Source organism: Caloenas nicobarica, chromosome 3 (genome assembly GCF_036013445.1).
Source record: "Caloenas nicobarica isolate bCalNic1 chromosome 3, bCalNic1.hap1, whole genome shotgun sequence".
Taxonomy (NCBI): Eukaryota; Metazoa; Chordata; class Aves; order Columbiformes; family Columbidae; genus Caloenas; species Caloenas nicobarica.
In genome coordinates this window covers 94,745,581-94,764,682 of record NC_088247.1, presented here as the reverse complement: position 1 = coordinate 94,764,682, position 19,102 = coordinate 94,745,581, and the positions used below count along the sequence as shown (strand labels likewise).

Genomic DNA, 19,102 nt, shown 5'->3' with positions numbered 1-19,102 from the left:
ATCTGGACACATTTACACAGCACTATTAAAATCCAATATGAATACACTACTGGTACTTTATGTTGCTGCCACTGTCTCACAGAATAGACTGACACTAACTTTGTACACAACCTTAACTCCTATGAAGTAAACTTGGGTTACACAAAAAATGTGTAATGCCCCACCAAGTGCACACTGCACAAAACCAGGACAAAACACTTTGGAAGAGGAAGCGACGGTTACGGCATAACTATTATATTTGATGCTGCAGGGGGCAGAAGGCATAACTTAACTTGTTCAAAGCACCTGGGTTTAACACATTCTTATCACTTATTCCACGTGACAGACCTCAGCCAATTGATCTTTATTTGAATCAGCAAATTCAGTGACCTGAGGGTCATTAAAGCATTTCTCCCTTCTACCTGTCATTATGCAGACTAAGGACTGCGAAGTTTTATGAAGTCCTTGTAAAGGGTTTTTCCTTGCAGGTTTTAAAAAAAGCCGAAGTATTTCATTTTCAAAGAAGGTGCAGTGAACTTTCCTGAGAGACTTAGTCTACTTTCAAGTGTTGTGGTTTGTTGTGGATTTTTCTTTTTTTTCTGCAAGGTGACACTGGCAGGATTGGTTTCTGAAAAAAACTCCTGAAAATGCTGTGAATATATAATATGAAGTAGGCAACACAGAAGAACTCTAGAAATTCAGCTGCACACAGGATTCTGCACCACTTTACAGACTTCGCTAAGTTACAACTAGTAACTAGAGATGGAGGTCTGTATGGTTTCTAGGTTACAACTAGCAATTAGAGATAGAGGTCTGTAAAGTTTCTATTTATGGTTGTACAAAACCACACTGGAAGATAAAAAGACACAGCTGTGAGGTACAGTGGCATAGATTTTCGGGAGAATATCCCCACTTTCATATCTCATTTGGGTCATGCTTACACAACAGGAACAAATGGTTTGTAATTTAATCAGCTGAACTGGACTTGTATAAACAAGACCTGCTGAAGTTTAAGTTTTGTCCTACAATTTCTAATATTCATCTGCAGCTTCTTCCAAGAATTTCCTGTTCCTGGGAATTATGAATCTTTCATGAGGCCTCTGATGAACTGTGAGCACATAACAGGAAATTAGGTGATTGAAATTAATTTTTGTGTTCAGTCTAGCACTTTACTAGCTAGGTTTGAAATGCTGAATTGGCTGTTAAATGTGCTAAAGGTAGGCTACTCTAAACACTAATTAAACTATTTGTAAATTGTTCTAGGATGTTTGAATGTGTTTATATGCCTTGTTCACGAATGTTTCTAGGATTTTAGGTAGTTTAATATCCCCAGTAAAGACTAAGCCTAAAGGTAATATATGTTGATGTGATCAAAGTGTCTCTCTTCCTGAATGAATATACAACTCAATACAATATCACTAACACAATGAAACAAGTTCTGTCAAATGACATAGGCCAACAAATCACAAACCCAGGAGAAGGTCTACAGGTAGAAGACCCAGCCATTTCTCTCAACATCACACACTTCTGACTAGAATTAAAAAAAAAAAAAAAAAAAAAATCCCTGATCCCCCTTTTGCCCAAAACCAAACAGAAATTAGTCAAAACTAGAGGATGATATGAATGCAGTCATTATCATTAACACATCTGCCAAACTGTCAAAGCAGAATCTCACTTCATATGAAGCCTCTGCTTTTTCTGTCCACAGTAGCTTTATTAACATTATTACAGTTTCATTTGCTACATACACCAGAAAGTCAATGTCAGAAGTATTTCAATATTTAAAAGTAAGCAGTCTTGGTACCTATTTAATACAAACTAGTCTATATTCTCTCGGGTTTCCCTGGAAAAAAAAATACACATATCTAAAGTCCTACTGGGAGGTGGACAACTGTTGGAAATAGAAACAGACTTTTCCCTAAAGGTCAAAGAGGAAGAGTGAGGATGTATCCCAGAGGTTCTTCCATTTCCTGTCGCCACCATAGGAAAGGACAAGAATTAAGACGGTTCCTGTCTGCTGCTGGCTTACTTTGTATATTCACTGGTGCTTCACTGCTTCAGCGTAGGGCTCAGAGAGAACTTTCCCAGCCTGTCTCAGTTATTACCAGCAACACTACAAAGAGATCAATCAACAGAAGCAAGACAGTTCTTTCAGCCCTACGGGAGAGAAGCTATGGAAAAGAGTGAGGTGCTAGAAAATGTCAAGCCACCTGTCCACCCACAGCAAAAAATCTGTGTGTGGGGTAAGTGGCCATTTTTTCCCCTAACAGAAGAAGCAGGCTGTTTTCCAAATTGAAACATTTCTGAAAGCATCACAGTTGACGTTACTGCATTGAAAGAATGAGACCAGGAAGTCTGTCTGTGGACATTTCTGAGAACTGTGGCCAACTATTCCTGCAAATGGCCCACGTCCGTTAGCAGCCTCTCTTAGTCTGTGGAAGTGGGTGGCTGCATGCAACGTGCCTATTGGGATGGTCTCTGGGATGCCCCATCTCCAGGGAATGCCCTGATGGGTTGCAGGAAGAGATGACCACGTCCCAGCGCATGGTAACATTCCCAAGCACAGCTTAACAAATTACTGGTACTTATGCAACACTAATGTCTTTTTAAACTACCATACTCTAGAAGAGACTGATCAACACCCTCAGGCACATGGTGTGAACTGTGACATTGTCATATGCAGGGACAGGACTTGGACTCGATGATGCCTGTGGGTCCCTTCCAACTCAGGACATTCTATGATTCTGTTATACCTTCCTCTTTCACAAGGCAATCAAAAGCGACCAGCAATCCTCTGTTATTAACAAGTGGTATTTGCAAAGAAAATGACAGCTGTCCTCTCTGTGGAGCCCAGGGACAAGTTACGGGGCGGGGAGGGGGGAGTTGTGGGTGGGTACCTGAGAAGCAGGTACACCTCCACATCATCAAAATGGACAGACACCCTAGAATGGACTCCCTATACAGACTCTCATAATTTTGCTTCATAGGGCTTTATGGTAACAATCCTTAAAAATTTTTAAGCTCTAGCAGACACACGTGTATTACAAACAGCCTCTCATCAGCTAGATTTGCATTCATTGTTGCTCCTTAACCTGAAACCTCAGGTTTAAATAACTGCCAGCTGATATTATCAATGTTTGGCTTATGAGTCATCCAGCCAGCACGATGGGCCAGGGAAGAAAACAGCACCTTTATACACACGTCCTAATTTTTCTGCTGCAATGGGCAGTGGGACAAGCAGGGAGAGGCCACTGGAAGGAGTTGCAGCCTGAACCAAAATATACATCCCAGGCCAGGGTTATACCTATTAGGCACACATATATTCATAAATCAGGTCATAAAGAGAACAGCAGGAAAACAGCTCTGGGACATGAGACTTAATGTTTCAGTACAGTTTCAAGTTTCAACTTTCTGCTAACTTGCTTCCAATTTAAATTTGCCCCTTCACATAAACTCCAGATTTCTTTAAGTATTTTTTTTTTTCCTCAGTGAGGCTCCAGAAATCTGAAAAGAGGGAAGGGAGAGAGAAATCACTGCTCTGGATTTGGCTTGACACAAAGTAAGGTCGTTTAAAGAGGAACAGTCTGCCCTTCCCCACACAAGTGTTAAGGACAGTTTTGCTAAAATTGGCAGAGCAATCCTCTGATGGAAAAGCACTGAGTCAAGTTGTTCTCATGAGTCTTTCGCTTCTCAGCAGAATTCTGCACCATCCCAGAGCCCAGTGGACTCAGCCCTGCTGGCTGCTGAACACCCCGGCTGGCCACCGGCTCCAACAAAAGCAGCAGAGACCCAGCAGCAGAGCAAGATGCAGTTGCCAGCCTCATGCAGATTGCACAGATATGCAATATGCCCAGACTGGAATCATCTGGGATACATTAGGCTGGGAAATCTCCCATCTCTGCTACCATACCTGCTTTTTATTCAGGGCAAGTGTCGTTACAAGAGTTATACATTAGACTGCACTGATGAAATTGTCTGTCAGAATCTGGGTTGGTCACTCATCTCAATACCAAAATTAAATATTTCTACGAAAATCAGCCTTGACTTTCGTTGCACAAAGTAAATCAAAACCATTTGTTTTGTTTAAACTGGTGGACTGCAGATATCAGAATAGAACATAAGAGGAGTGGAAAATTTTGCATTATGGCACTAGGTGATTCATTATATTTTATCTGTGCCTCAAAATCATTTTCAAGGGTATCATGTTCTCTGTAAATTATTATAGCTTCTAAACCTGATCACAACCTTCAACAGTAACAGGTCAAAACCAGCATGCACATCCTGACTTCATGTCTCCTGTTCAGATCCTACTAGCAATTGTTCAAGTATAAGCATATTTAAATTATGAGCGTTTTTCTTATCTACATCCTTTATTCAAAGGTGTGGACCCTTACACTTTTGCAATGCCTCATTAATGTTCATGGCTTTAGCCTGAGAACAGCAAGGTAACAGCTTCTTTCATGTATTTTACAGTACTGCCTTGCTTCAGCCAAACCAAAAACATAAGCAGCACTGCATTACTCAGACTTGTGCCATGGACAAAAAACAGCATCAGAATGTTGCCTGGGCTCCCTGTGTGGTCAGCTGGAGCAGGCAGGCCCTTCCCAGGGGCATTTATTTCCGCCATCACCAGCCCTACCTCCCCAGATTAACACAGGTGGGATGAATTGCCCTCTGGACACACTTCTTTAGCCCCACTGACTATAAACAGGGTTTAGGCGATTATCTGCATTGCTCAAGATAGGCAGGGTGAATCTGTAACTGGAACCTAAGCCTCAGGAGAGAAAAAACATCACCACCATCACACATTCAGTAAGAATGTGGGTGCCTTTTCTTTTAAAAGCAATAGCCCAACGCTGCTGCTGTCTCAGACTGGGATCACGCAGCCACTGGAACTCCGCAACTTCCCTGGCTTCCAGCTATTTCTGGTGCAGGTCTTGGTGTTGATTTTTGACCTTTTGGAGACCTCTTTGCATAAGGTAACACTGCTCGCTCACTTCCTCCCCAAAACGCACAGGAGATTCAGTAAAGCCAGAAAGTGAAAGCAACAGCAGCATTCCATCGGGCAGGGAAAGAGTTAAAGCTATGAGGCTCAGGAAAGCTGACTTTCTTTATGAACTCCTACAGTTTCAGTCAGTTATTAAAAAAGGATTTGTATTTCTGAAGTAAGGATCTGCACTTCCTCCCTCTTCTGAAGCTATACATTTCTCTGCCAGACTGTGATGAAAAGGGCACTCCCTTGCCCATCGCAAGCCAATGCTGAAGTCATCCTGTCATTCTTTTTCACCTTGCACACATGTTGAGGCTTCTCTGTGTAAGTCTTGCAAAGACACACATCTCTCATTTTCTCTTGTTCCTCTTTGCTCATGAGGCCTGTTTTTAATACCAGATTTCTTCTGCACATAGTTCAAGCGAGAATGTTGCCAGGATTTCAATGAAGGAGGATCTATACATGTAAACAGTGCTGTTTTCCAACTGCGCATGATCATCTGTTAAAACCAGAAATCATCTCTATGAAGAGGGTGTTGTAAAGAGCTCTTACTAGAAGGTCTTGCTGACGTCTTGTTTGAAAGCTCACCTGCTGTGCCTGACTACAACTGATCAAAGTAGTGGGGTCAGGAGGATGGTCCCCTTTCACACCACAGCAGGTTTGTAGATTGCTGCTTTGGGCAGGTAGATGTGGAACCAGCCACAGGGTGATGTGGCTGCAAGGGACTTCTCTCCCGCCTGCCTCACCAGAGAAATGCTGCAAAGTCTCCATGTCACTCACAGTACTTCTCCCTGCTCAAAGTGAGAGGAGCAGAGGCTGTCTCTGCTCTCTGTGTTAGGTAATGTTCATCCTCAAGGCTGAACTTAAGGATGTAGTTAGGAATTGTCCAGATTTTTTGGCTGCTCATTTGCATTCTGGGCTGATCCGTGCATGCCAGGGCACTGAAGGGCATACATGGCTGCAGAGGGGCTCCAACAGCCACATCCCCTTGCCTGACCGGGTCACTTCCATGTCTCCAGTCTGTCCTCCCAGCACAAAAATAAAAGGGGTCTTTCATAAATGGGCATCACCATCATTTGCCAGAAGACGTAGGCAACCTGATCTCTGTGTAGCAAAGACGCAATGAGCACTGCAGGCTTCAGACCACTCCCAAGATCGGTTCAGATACAATGCAGGTGTAGCCACAGGCTTTCCTTGTGGGAAGGAGAGAAAATTGGATAGCTGTATGCTATGTTTCTTTGCAGTTGTTAGAATGATGAGAATAAAGTGAAGCAAGACTAAGTGGTATATTAGGCCGTCTCTGACAGATCTTTTCCACTTCTCAGGAAGAGCTTCCCACTGAGCTCCTGGGAGGTGCCGAGCCCCTGAGGACTCCATGCAGAGGCTGGAATTCGCAGCCACAAATGGCACTGTTTTTCTGAGCAAGGCTGAGCTGACAGGCAAGGTATCAGTGCAGCCTGTTGCTACTGATACTGTGTAAGCAGAGGACAGAAACAGTGGATCTTTTGTTTATCAGCCCTCTGCAGCGCACAGCGCCTTTGTGAACAGTAAGCCACCTTTCTGCAGCTCTTGTATAGTGCAGCACAACATTTTCAGGTCGGCTCAACTAAACTGAATCTGCAATCACCTGATATCAGTTTCTTAAAATAGTGCTGATAAGAATAATGTCAGTACAAGAAAATTCTGAGGAGCACTGTGCAAAAATAAGTTAAACCAGAGAGGTCATGTTCTTTCTAATAAAAGCAAGTTACTTTTGGCTGGTCTTTGCATCTCAGATTTACTACTCGTACTATGGGAATTGTATTGCCTCATCACAGGGCTCATGGGAAGCTATGCTTACTCATGCTTGCAAAGCATTTGAAGAGCAGGGAATGCAGGGTCTGTAAAACCATAAAGGATACTTTGTTACCATTATTATTTGACCACAGCAATGGGGAAACATGCTTTAAAAATGCTTCAGTTCACTAGTTCGTGACTATCGTTTAGTAGCCATAAGTTTAGCCGAGCATCTGAAAGTGAAAACCAGGAAGCTGCAAGATAACAGGTTCAGACTTCATATACCACAATACAGTCCTATTTTTTTTTTCCCCTCACTGTAGTTGGTACTTTCAATACCGTCTTTAATCCAAAGGTAACAAGTCGATGCGGAGGTAAAGTAAATGCAAATGAATCTGGGACTCACCCTAAAACATCTGTCTTCGAAAATGTTACCCTCTGGCCCACATCCTGAGTTACTATCCTTCTCCCTGCTTTTGGGGTCTCATTAACAACACCGGGCAAGTCTACACAGCAAAAGGTTGTTCGAGATCCTGAGGTAGCTTTGAGGAAACTGGCTTGTCTGCTTGGTACATTGCAATGCCATGCACGGATGCTAGCTTAGATCCCAGAGGCACTATAGCTGTGTCTGTATAGCAAAGCACCCACGCTAATTAGCCCTGCCCCTAAGGATGCTGCAGGAATGGAGCTAATTAGTTATGCTGAGAGGCACTCCTGCTAATTAGCCCAGGGAGAACAAAACAACACTAACAGAGCTTCCGATCGTGGCATTTGCTCACAGTTCTCTACAGGGTACTTCACTCTGTAGCATAGCTGAGGCCGCAGGCTCTTTTGAGTGTCATCCTAAGAACCTAAATATCTTCTTTCAACCCAGTCTCACCATCTCACCCTGCTTTTGCAAGTATTCATAGGTTTTTTTCTTTTCTTGGTGGTAGGAAAATTAAGTAAACAAACAGATTCAAAAGAATGAAGGAAAAAGCCTGTGTAAACCACACTACAATAACCTAGTATTATTAAATTCAGCTACAGGTAGCAACATGCCTGTATGGAAGCACTGGATGTTCCTAACCCATCTTGATAAAAGGCATGCTTTGGCTAGTGGTGCATGTTTTGCAAGCAGTGTATCTCTAAAGGTACTGTTAACTCAAGCCAACTCACTCATAAATACAGACTATGGTATATTAAGTTGTTATCATGCAAGATTTTCCATTACAAGTTCAGGGCTGAATGAAATAATTTAGGCACAGGGCCACACCTAGGAAAGATGGAGCTCCTGAGAGAGCAGTTTTAAAGAGTCGTAGAAACATTTTGTTTGGAAAAGACCTTTAGGACTGAGTCCAACCATTAACCTAACACTGCCAAGTCCACCTCTAAACCATGTCCCTGAGAACCTCATCTACATGGTCTTCTAAACGCCTCCAGGGATGGTGACTCCACCACTTCCCTGGGCAGCCTGTTCCAATGCCTGACAACCCTTTCCATGAAGAAATTTTCACTAATATCCGATCTAAACCTCTCCTGGTGCAACTTGAGGCCATTTCCTCTTGTCCTATCACTTGTTACCTGGAAGAAGAGACCAACACCCTCCATGCTACAACCTCCTTTCAGGTAGTTGTAGAGAGTGATCAGGTCTCCCCTCAGCCTCCTTTTCTTTAAGCTGAACAGCCCCAGTTCCCTCAGCCACTCCTCATCAGACTTGTGCTCCAGGCCCCTCACCAGCCTTGTCACCCTCCTCTGAACTCACTCCAGCACCTCCTATAGCGAGGGGCCCAAAACCGAACATGGGATTCAAGGTGGAGCCTCACCAGCACTGAGTACAGTGGCATGATCACTTCTCTAGTCCTGCTGGCCACACTATTTCTGACACAAGCCAGGATGCTCTATTGGCCATCTTGGCCACCCGGACACACTGCTGGTTCATATTCTCCCCTGGTTGCACTGCACAAGAGAACGGGGCTGTTCTGGCCAGTCCTTCTGCCTCGTGTCTCCATCAGACCCCTGGCTCACCAAGCGTCACCATCTGTAGCTTTGCACAGCGTACATCAGACTCTCCCCGCTGCCGCCACGATCTGGCCTGGCTGCCAACACTGAGCCACGTGTGCAGTTATGTCTCTGACTTCCATAGGCTGCTACACAACAATGCAGTCTGTCTCCACTACGGCCAGCGCTGATGTGAGGACTGTGATGAGACTATTGCTAAGGAGTGCTTCCAAGTGCCATTCCAATCACCACATCACAGGTACACATAAAAACACCAAACGAATGCCTTTCAAAGACAAAATACATGTGCTTTCTGCCATTCCAGGAGGGGTTTTCTGTGGTTCTTGTTTTTAAATATGGAGCACAGTGATTTCTGATTATCTTCCAGGTGTGTGCGTAAAAGCTCGCAGTTCTTTCCCATATGTTTCAGAAAAACATTTTTGCACATGGGGAAATTCTGAATACCACCTAAGCCCTTAAATCCTGGCTTGACTTCTCTATCACAGTGCAAAAATGCATGCTGAAATTTTAAATCATGGAGCTGCTGGAACACTTGAGACAACCAAAACTTTAAGAAAGTTGATATTATGAAATTATAAATACCAGAGAAGAGAGAGATTTCTTCTGGAATTAATGTCATTCCAGTGGACACAATACTTAGGCTTCCACTAAAGATGGCTACATTTTAGGTATATAAAACAAAAAAAACCTTCAGGCTCTTATCTTTTAGGTTCCAAGGATTTACTATTTAGGATATAGGGTGTGGGATGTAATATATCTGAAAATCAAAGCTCAGTATTTAATCTTCATATCGTTTAGAAAAAAAAAATCTTAAAATTATGATTTCTGGTTATGTAGGTTTATTATACTTGTCAGAATAATTCAGTGTGGTATAGCATTTATTAATGCAAACTGGGATATCTCATGCAACCTTGACTTCACAACAGGGGTTCTGGATGTATACCAGATGCACAAAATGGTCATTCAGTTGATATGATATGAGAAAGGTGTTGAAGTGAATAACTTACGTAGTAGTAATAGTGGTTCAGACTATGGACAATTTATCTTGCTCTTGAACAGCAAAAAAATACTTTATCATGCTTTGTCTCCAGGCAAGTTTAGAGTGACCTAGAAACTTCTCCGTTTCAGAGTTAGAAATCTGCCTTTTCATTTATACTTGGCCAGTGCTCAGACCAAAGCTGTGATACATCACATCATCTCACAGAGAACTAAAAAATAGAAGAGACTGAAACTCTAGGCAGGAGCATCTCCTGACTCTATAAAAGTCAATGCTGTGTGCCAAAATAATGAAAAAAAAAAAAAAACCAACTCTGTCTCCAACTGTATAAATAGCTCAGATTTTCAGCTTTACTCCCAGAGCTTTGCTAATACCCTTCAGTTTGTCCATCCAGTTTTACATCTACCAATAACTATTTTCTCCACTTCTATCTATTCAAAACAAAACCTGAAGTACAAAGGTTATCAGCTTCCAAAACCTCTTGTGCATAGAAAGACCCATAAGGTCTCTGTCAATGAACAACAGTTCATCACTCACATCATTCACATTATACTGGCACATAAATCTTCTGAGTGACCAGGAAAATGAGAAGCTTGCTACTCTCATAACATTCCTCGAGTGCCTGCTGAAGGCGTTGTGTCTATACCTTGCCCGTGACTCCCAGAAACACGGAGTTAAGAATAATCCAAGATATTAATATGTAACAAGGAACAGGAGAGAACGCTGACCTGCATGTCAACTTTGCTAAAAAGTCCTCAAAACTAATTGTTTGAGGTGGTTAGAAAAACAAGGAAAAAAACTGTGATGGTTATCAGACTTATTTATTTCTCAAAAGCTGACTGGCCTTCTTAGTATAGTTTTGCATGCCATCAAAAAAAAAAAAAAAAAAAGAGAGCTGAGGCTTATAGTTTTATTCCGTTTTGAAGCCCTTAAAAATTTTCTAATGAAGGTGCTACATGGACAACAGGTTCACATTTGTTGAGTTACCCTGCACTGACCTCTTCCAACAGTCCACAGAAACGAGAGGTCCAGCAGACGACGGGCTGAGCGCCACAGAGCTACAAAGCCATCTGTGAGACAGAAAGGCTGATGGGCTGCATGTCAGTGAGTCCGGAGTGCAAACATGGCATTTCCCAAAAGCAACACGCTCCAGGTCTGCTCAACGTGTCCATACCGACGTAGCCCGTTCCTTTTTTACAAAGGAAGAGCTGCCATTTCATACAGAAAATAAACATGTCAGCCCTCCAGACTCCTAGAATTATAAATAGTTTGAGTGACAAATACTTCTGCCACAGTGTTCAGAATACCTTCAAAAGATATCTTTAGCACTGTACATGATTAACCATCACCTGGCAGAGTTCACCCTTATAAATATATTCTGGATAACCTTGTTGGTTTGAACAAGAATTTGTGTGTCTGTATCTAAAAGGAAGAAGAGAAGCAGCACGAAGGTAGGTTGTGTCAGTCACTTGTACACTTTTCAAGTGAACTGGTATAGCTTGATATCTGTGCTTTTACAGTAACAAAAGCATTAAATTCCCAGATCTTGTGTACTATATTGCTTAACAGGTTTTATCGAAAATTAGACATTATTTGCATAGATTGCATTAAGTTGCTTGTTTCCCACCACTCCCAAGCATCTCAGTACCTTCGAAATAAATTATAGTCAGAGGTTATTAAAATATTTTTTTTTAAAAAAAAAAAGGAGTAAATCTCAAACCACAAGACAAAGCAAACAGTATTGTGCTCTATTTTCAGACCTCCTCAAAGTTCTACATATTCTAGTTGTCAAAAAACCGTGCAACTCCCAGCTGTCATTTTTCTGAAATTCTGCTATGGTGTCTTCCACAAACGCACTAATAAATAAATAAAATACAACCATCGCCTTAAAGTCACATGTGTTTCCCTTTAAGAAAAAAGGTCTCCCCAGTTCAAGGTATTTAGGAGGATGGTCCTCTGTTAATGAAGTCACACTGAGATTTTAAAAGTACCTAGATTAGGAAAGCAGTAGTATTGGTAGCAATGTCATTGTCACACAAGGTAGAAATATTCTTTCTAACCCTTTTTTAATTCCAGCCTTCCTGGGACACTGTTTCAACCTGTATGAACTAGATTCTTTGCTAAATTTATAACTATGTTGAGAAACATATCACTTCAGTGAAGTGTGAGGATAGCTCTGTGAAATACCAAAGTTTAAATGCTCTTTCAAAAATATTTGTTGTTATTCTGACCCAACTGGAAGAAAAACGGAATTGAAAGGTTTGCAATAGCAGCTTGCCTTGGTTGGTAGAGCCTGAATATAGGATTTTGCCAGGTTTATTTTAAGTCTGAGCAGCTAGCAGCTGGAGTATGTCCCACATGCTAACACTTGGAATTCCCCTGGGAAAAGGTTTGTTTCAAATGGAACATCAGCCCTCCAAAGCTGGTCATCCTTCTGCTTTATTAAGTTTACGTACTCCATCATTGCCTCAAGTCTTGATGACAACGCACCTATCCGAAATGATCAAACCTCCTCACCAGCTTCACATGATCTGTTTTTGATTTAAATGCGATCTATTAACAGTATCTGCTTGCACACACATACACACCCCAGCCAGATACTGAACAGACGCAGTCTTGCAGACTTACACAGCAGCTGTGACAACAACTGATGTCACCTCCTTTGCAGAAATTTCCACAAGTGTCTTCCAAAGGCCAAGTTAAACGAGATAGAGCTTATCAGTTTCCTTAAAGTGCTCTGGATGAGACCAGTCCATGTGACCCCCGTCCCGGCCGCGGGGGTGTGGTATGTCACAGCTCCCCTATCAGCTGGCACATGGCGGTGGGAGATATGAGACAGCAGAAAAAGTCGTAGTAACAACATCACCCAGACTGCCGAAGACGGAACGAATGCGCTGAGTAACTTCAGTGTGCATGCACTTACTTTCCGAAAACAGGTGGAGGGTTTTCAGCCCTGGCTTCTGCTCGCGCATCCCACTCGGCACAGATGGGTAGTAATGTTGCCAACTATGCGGCAGAAAGGCGATGGTTCGTTAGCGTCGTATTAACGCCTTTAGCAGTGAGTTGCAATTTTTTTTTCTCTCTTTTCTTCCCGAAGTTTTCTCCTCTTTTTGATATTCCATGAATTAAAAAAAATAAATTACTAGCAGGGGTTACTGTTCCAAAAGCAATTCCTTAAAATAAATTCCCCAACTCTGTTCTTGCATCAGAAATGCTAGAGAAGTTCAGCAGATACCCTCCTCAGTTTTACTGCTAGAACTGCCAAATGTTTCAGTTTTCCCTCACTGCCTTTAATTGTGATTAAATGATCAGTTGCAAAGAGTTAATTTTTAAAGCTTTCACAATTATTAATTTTATTCAAAATATTAACTAGTCAATAACATATAAACAAAAGCATATATTTAAATTTTGCAAAACATCTAATTTAATGCTTCATCCTTGCTAGGACAAAAAAGCACTTTACTTGCAGCAATTTAAAAACTTAGCCACAATATTGAACATTGCATTTGGACATCTTGCAATTTTCACTCCAGGGCTCTCTGAGTTTTCCTACATGGGTCTGTTAGCCCAGACAACAGCCTTAAACTCTTACCTCCAGCTAGTTATCATATTTTAGTTAACAGCTGTTGGCACTGCACCCTTTTTCCTTGTGAATATACCCCTTTAATTCCTGAATTTAAATGCACTTACCCCTCCCGTCACCATTCCTCTGGGCTTCATTAATAGTTTCCACACAGTAAATATTTCTGATTTTAAAGAGCTGAGGGGAAGGAAAAAAAAATCTGCTGAGCAAAGACAGACACCTGTCAGACTTTTTTTTTTTTTTTTACATTTCAGAAGTTAGAAGATTGCCTTCCTCTTTGCAGCACAGCCATTTGCTTTTTGCAGTGCTGTACCACTGGATACATCGCATCAATATGTTCTCCTTTGTTCTTTTTTCCCCTTCACGTTTCCACGCCAATCTGCTTCTGCAAGTTCATACTCTGCAAGACTAAGAATTCACCTTTCATGGGGAGTTCTTGCACCAGCATAGTTACAGTCATGCTATTTCACTTGCACATGCACTTCTTGATTAATGCTCTTCCTGAAAGATTAACAGATTCTGGCATACAGCAACACAAGGTATAAATTCTGGAGCCAGCACAGCAGTGAAAGGTGTTATGTGTGGGTACACATGAATTTGGTAACAACGACAGAAAGAAAAGCCAAAATTCAGTCTTCATTCCTGAGGTCCTTCTTCTAGCTCTGCTACTGAGTGTGGACTGACTTTTTTTTTTTTTTCCTTTTAAATCAGATTTTCTGCAGTTCTGCCAGATTGCACCAATCTTACTGCAATCTCACATCTGTTAAGAATTTCACTGACTGGTGTAGCCAGCTCATTTTGGATGAAAAAGTCTCGATCACCTTTACTCATTTCCTCTTTCAAGTTAAGTGTCTGCATATAGAAAATAAGCTTTCTAGGACATGGAAAGGTTCTCGTATTTCAACTATTTTGTGCCCAGCACAAAATTGTGGCTGAAACCCAGTTGTTAATGCCATCTTAAATAATAATATTTTTTCAGGTGCTGGCCAGAGTTTTAAGAGATAGTTCCAGCAATGAGCATATTGAAGTAGCCAAGACACAGCTGCTTGAAACAGCAACATGCAGCAGGTATATACACAATGAGAAAGAGCTCCTTCAAGAAAGCTGTTGAGGACAGCTGCAGAACGGTCCTCCTCAGGGTTCATTAGCTTTTCTCATCTTCTGTAAACCAACACTGGGCATGACTTTAGAAGATGATTAAACTGAAGATTTCTGTGTCATTATCCCCTCTCCAACTCCAGCTGCAACTTTTTATCCACGAAAGCCCCAGGATTCATGATCCAGAATAGAAGCCTTCCTACCTCTGATATTTCCTTGGCATGCTGGTTACTATCACTTCTCCCAGCATCACCTATTTCTGAGTTATGTTTGGTTAAAGAACCTTAATTCTTGCTGGAACTGTATAAACAGAAGTGTAGATTGCCAGCCACCTAAAATCACTTGTGAGCCTTGGGCTATGGCAGACAAAAGTCCTTTCAATATTCTCCCCAGTAAGTCTTCCGCAGAGGTATAATGACTATTGTGCCCAAGTTCACTTTACCTTTATGCTGTAGGGATGCTCTAAATGGTCCTGTTGTGTACAGGACATATATATTTATATGTAATCCTGCCCATAAAGATGGTGGGATGCCAGCTATGAATCAACATAATTTATAAAACTTTGCCAAAGGTACTCATAGCTGTGAGTTGCACACACGGGTGCTTTAAGTGCTAAAAAAGACCCTGCTTTCTTCACACCTGAAATATGGGCCCGCAGCCCCTACACCCACAGAATTCACAAGCCAGTGCATGATAGCCCGTGCACAGTGAATTTTAAATGCAGACACATGACCTCAGATTCCACTCATAAAGGGCGATCTGTGCTGCAATGTTTGAGACTTCGAAATGCAAACATAGCAGAGGCACTACAGGGCTTATGTGAAAAAATAATTATTCTGTGTAGAAAGGAAGTTGGCTCGCTTTGAGCTGAGGTGTTAATAGACTAACCTTTTTCCCCAGCATCAGCCTGCTTACCTGAAAATATGAACTCATCTACTGATGCAGTGTTGTATTTATTTGAGATCAATATCATATCCCACACATGCTAAATGTCTTGCCGCATTGCAGACTAAGATGGTAGTTAATCTGAATGCCAGTTATAAGTGTCATTTACTAAAAAATAAGCCTTGGACAACTGTGCTGCAATTTTAGTCATTTGGGGGCAGAGAGGCATGCAGATCATAGAATACAAATAGGGCTGAATTTCAAAGAGCAGCTTCAGAATAGACACCTTCTCCTCTTCCACTGGGTTTCAGATAGTTAATAAGAGTTGGATCTCGAATGACAGTAACAAGACAGGGACTTGGCACAGAGAAGACTTGCTTCATCTCAGAGATCTGCCAGAGTAAGGATAAAATCAGCAGCAACTGTAGCAAGGCAAAAGGTGAAAGGATTACAAAGATCTATGGTAGAAAAGGTATTTAGGTCTCTCTCAAAGGCAGCATAACTTTGTTGCCTAGACAAGGTTTCTTCTCCTTCTCTGTCTCCAATATGTTTCAATTGCAATCAGTGGTAATTCCCTAGCAGTGGCAGAAGTGAGAACACTTGGGCAGACATGGCATTAGCAGATTAAGCACTGGACCATCAGCTGCTCTGGCTGCACCTGAGTAACATCCCTCTAACCTCCTGTCTTCCTCCACCAGCAGCAAATTTCTCTGCCAGCCTAAGCACGCGTGTAATAAGTCCCTAACCCTATCAAAATAAGTCAAGCCTGAAAATGGGGAAGGCAAAAACCTACAAAAAGTGCTTAAACTAAGCCAGACCCTACTGAGAGAACCAAGCAGTTGTGCACCTATGCCTGCAGGCTGGGTGGGATCCCAGTGACATTGAGGGTGTGGGACCATCTTCTCACTTACTTTCCTTCCAGCTGAGGCAAGAGGCATAAGCCAGAAAGCACCTCACCAACAGCAATACAAATATTGGTGTCTAGGAGCGAAGGGCTGTTGATGCAAAGTAGGTGGTAGTGACCAAGGTCACTTGTTCTCCCAGCAAAACCCTTGTACCTCAGGGGGATGCAAGACTGGCATGGATGAGTGAGGCATAAAAGTCTTCATCTCCTACCCTGCAGTTTAAGTATGTAGCTACTTCTGCTTGGTTCCGAAGTTCTTTTGGATAAACTTCGGGTAAGGATAGGAAAGGATAAACTATGTTGTCTCAGGTTGGATACACTCTCACATTTTATTTCCAGCCTAAAATGGTTTAGAAGAGAGGCAGTGCCTAAGGTCACACATTTGTCTCCCAAAGTAGGAAGGTAGACACAAAGCTGCTAGGGTACTCAGTGGAAGATGCTGCTGGTCAGCTGCTAATCTGTGAGGCAGGGGTCCCTGGACACCCACACCTCAGTGGAAGTTCTCCCTCCTCCCTCAGGATTCTACTGTCCCCTGTGTTAGCAACTCTGCAATAACCCAGCGACACAAGATCCAGAAGAGAAAAGGAAAAACATGGCACTCGCATCACATACTCCTGTCTATGTAACTCTTACATCTGCTTCCATGAATTGATCCATCTACTTTGCTCCTCCCAGGACTAAAACTGTCTGCATTCAAGAAAGGACTTTGCTTTTGCTCTGTTTGTGGAAAGGGGTATGTGTATTTGGGTGTGTTTGTTTTTTTAGTGTTGGTTTTATACACTCTAAAATAAGCAAGCTGAAAGGCTGCTTGCTTTATGGAGCTACACAACATGAAGGAATAATTTCTCACCAACAGCCCAAGGCAGATCAGGCAAAGGTCATTTGCTAAGATGTTGGAGTGCTAATATATGGTATGCATGGGCACCTTTTACACATATCGCACACACCTACTTGCCTCGAAGCAAATCAATAACCCCTACACCAAAGCTTGCATTTGTCTGCTCTTATTAGAGGTGGGGATAGTGCCCTGGGGAGGGCCACAGGCATTCCATTACTTAGGATCAGCGCTTGAGCAAAATGGAAAGGCTGCTAAAAATAAGCAGCATTTGCTCATTGGTATAAATAACAAAAGCAAGAGAGAAAGAAAAACAGAAAGAGAACAAGACAAAAATGAAAACTGGCCCCAGACCAGGCCTTGCAGAATGACTAGTCACCTCCTCATTGCCAATTCTGTCACCATCTCCTGTATGGGCAAGATACTTTCCACTGTCAAGCGCCCTCAGCTTCTTTCCCGAAAGGACCATTACTTGCAGATTTGCAGTGAGCCTGAGCATAGGAGGTAGCTCCCACAGCACACGTGTGTGTCCCTAGGAGTTTCAGGGCTTGGGCATGCTGAAATAAGGATGCACCACTTCACAAGCCAGCACACAATGCCAGTGTGATCCCTGCAGTAGCCTGTGAAGCAAGTATTTCATTTATCTTTGTTTTGTTTATAAAGAGAATTATGGACGGAGAGGTAGGGGAAGGCAAAAGGTTGCATTTCCATAAAGCTATCATCATTAAAAACTTTACCCTCTCTTTATTAAAATAGCAATAACTTTTGGATTCTCATTTTTCTAACAGATTTCCCTAGCAAATGGTTCCCATAGCACACTTGGCTGCCTATTCTCAAGTATTAAAGTTGAGAAAGCTAAGAAGTGCCTGTCTATATTTGGAGGAAAATAAGAAGACTAAGCTAATTAAAAATTCACCCTTGCCCTGTATTCCTAAAAGCAGCGCACACCCCCATGGCACCAGACATTTCCGGGTGACCTGCCCTTTTATACAACTGGAAAGTTTAAGGCCAAGTATTCTGGTTACTTTTCATTTTAGACTCTCATTAATAAAAAGGAATAATAATTGGGAAACACGTCCTAAGTACCACACTCAATTTTTCCTCTGCTTTTATTTCATGTGTTCTATTGCAATAAAGCACACACGCACAAAAAAAAAAAAAAAGGTCTATTAGCCTTACAATTAAACAAATAATGGTATTAACAACTCCCACTCACCGCCTTAAGCAGGTTTATCTGGGAGAGCTGAAGCAGCTGTCTCTGTCCTGTGTCTCTGCCAGAGGTCACCATCCTGCAGCGGGATCAGCTGATCCTCCTGGATAAACTCCTGAGCAAGTGCAGTCTACAGGCTGCGGCATTAACATAAACCACCTCCAATTTCAGTTTACTCTGGCAGTAACCTCCTAGAAAAATAAAAGGGAGGAAACGTAAGACTGGTAACTGTTTCATCTCTTGTATCAGATAAATCTACCTTTGATTACATTTCAAAGCCCTGAAAAACGGAACAGTCAAGAGGTTTATAATAACATTCTGGCTTGCCATGAATTAACATGAACACTCGTAACGAAAAAGGTCACTAGCATAACCATTGAAATACACTGCTAAAATAAGAGCTAAGAAAGGTCTGCTAAAGTTTATGCAGGTATGTGTAGACTTTAAGTATGTTCAAAAATAGCTGTATCTGCTAACTATAAGAAATTAAGCGATTTCCAAACCTAGGATGAGGACCAATTTGGTTATCTCCATAGGGCTCCAACAATGTTGCAATATCCAAACTATCATACCTACAATATGAATTATCAAACAGTAGGAAGATGAGGGAAGGATAAGGTTCCTACTCCAGTCAGGTTATTTTTTGGGTCAGCCCAACAGATGATTGGCTCAAAAGCTATCAATGTCTCTTTGGCATCCAAAGTGGAGATACAAATACTTATCGTGGATTTGCTTACTGGTACCTATAGAGAAAACAGCAGGTGTTTACAGTTAAGCTTCTTGTGTGCACATTTCACATTGTCAAATTCACACAAAACAGAGAAAGATGTTGGTTTTGAATAAC

At 42.0% G+C, this 19,102-nt stretch overlaps 1 long non-coding RNA gene across 2 annotated transcripts in view; it reads right to left on the bottom strand.

Annotated features, from left to right (window-relative positions):
• Nucleotides 1–18,354, bottom strand: part of LOC135987509 (uncharacterized) — a 51,788-nt gene extending 33,434 nt beyond the window's left edge. Inside the window, exons 1-2 of one of the 2 annotated variants that reach the window (XR_010606018.1) lie at nt 18,265–18,345; nt 13,434–13,503 (exon numbers count right to left, since the gene is read on the bottom strand). This is a non-coding gene — a long non-coding RNA (uncharacterized LOC135987509). Of the gene's footprint in view, nt 1–13,433; nt 13,504–18,264 lie in introns of both variants that reach the window. The other variant, XR_010606019.1, reaches the window with a different exon arrangement.
• Between the last annotated feature and the right edge of the window lie 748 nt (nt 18,355–19,102).